This window comes from Sinocyclocheilus grahami, unplaced genomic scaffold, assembly GCF_001515645.1.
Source record: "Sinocyclocheilus grahami isolate Dianchi unplaced genomic scaffold, SAMN03320097.WGS_v1.1 scaffold152.1, whole genome shotgun sequence".
Lineage (NCBI taxonomy): Eukaryota > Metazoa > Chordata > Actinopteri > Cypriniformes > Cyprinidae > Sinocyclocheilus > Sinocyclocheilus grahami.
The window spans coordinates 660,436-662,085 of NW_015505331.1; positions in this window are offsets into that span (position 1 = coordinate 660,436).

Consider the following 1,650-nt stretch of genomic DNA (forward strand, 5'->3'; position numbering starts at 1 on the left):
ATACACAAAATACAATTTGAAATATGTAAACAATATACTCTCAGTACCCTTATAAGGACATCTTTGTACTTTATACTCGAAAAGGTGCACATTAGTACCTTAGAGTATCAATATGTACCTTAATGTACAACTATGAAACTTTTTGGGGTAAATAATGTACAAAGATGTCCTTTTAAGGGTGCTGTCCCAGTGACATGCTGTTGTATTTCTCTCTTTCTCTTTTTCTTTCTCTTTGTTTCTTTCTCTCTTTCTTCTGTTTTATAATCATATATAATAATATAAGCATAAAGCATATAAAGCAAAAAAGGTACGATTAAAAATAAAACCTGTCAATTAGACAAGGGAAAAAACAGGTATAACACTAGACATTCCGTCCCCCCCACTTTTGAAATGATGGCTACGCCCCTGAATTTAGCGTCATAAAAGCATTTTGAGATGCAAGTATATTTAACCACTTAAAAGGAGTCGCGCACAGCCGCATGACAGAGCACTCTTCACAAAGCACGCGTCAGCATTTGAAATTGACATAACGACATAACTGAGGAGGTGTTCGTAGCGCATTTGTAAGGAAAATACCGACGGGCGAGACGACACACTGCAAGCATCAGCAACGCACGCGTTTCTCACAGCGCATCCTGTTCAGTGAAGCGCGCGAATGTCCTTGTAATTCGCTTCAACCTTACCTCAGAAATGTATTAAAGATTATTGTGTGGATGGTTCGAGTGGTGTGTGTGTGTGTGTGAGAGAGAGAGAGAGAGCAATTGGAAGCAAGCAGGATGAGTTTCTAAAGCACATGCAGTGCCATCGCGCATCTGTGGTTAAAAACTAAGCTCAGAATCGTTTGAGAATCTTTTCTCCCATCTCTATTGTATAGTATGACCAACACAATATTAGATAGATTAAACATAAAGTGTGCTTTTCTGTAGGCCAGGCATATGCATAGTGTGCCAAGTTGATGCTTCCTCTGCAGACTGCTTTACTCTCGCGTGTCACGTGAAGAGAAAGTAATCGCAGCTTTTGCGGTAAAAAAAAAAAATCGCGTTTGGTCATATCGCGATATTATCTAAAACGCGATTAATCGTTCAGCCCTACTTGATAGTCTACTGTTGCTCCTTTTTCCTTATTTAGGCATTTGTTGAACAAAATTTTACTATTGGGTTTTGAATACCTCTGTAAGGTACTATGACCTAAAATCCTCTCGGCAATTTGCCTCATGGCATGCGTTTGACATTTTGTCTCCGTTTTACCTTAAACAACCCTTTACCATGTCCCCTTAGGAGAGGGAGCAGCCTGTTTGCAAGCAGTGAAAATACCCGATAGTTTGCGTGAAATGTATGTTTTCATTGAACTTGAAACTGGTCTGTGGTTTCTAATGACTAAACTGTCAAATTTAGCCGGCATTTTATTTTACTGTTTAGTTCTGCATTTTCAGGTAATACTTTTTTTTAATTTATTTGGCATTTTCACCTTTTTCTTCAACGCGGAAGTAAGCCTATGGGTGAGACTTCCGGTTCATTAGCCGCTATAGGTAAATAACGAGGAGAATAACAACGTGCAGTAAATGGTAAAACTGTTTGCACTACAAACCAGTGTGCTCATAATTTCAGTTAATACATTAAAATAATATGATAAGACACACCAACTTTCAAT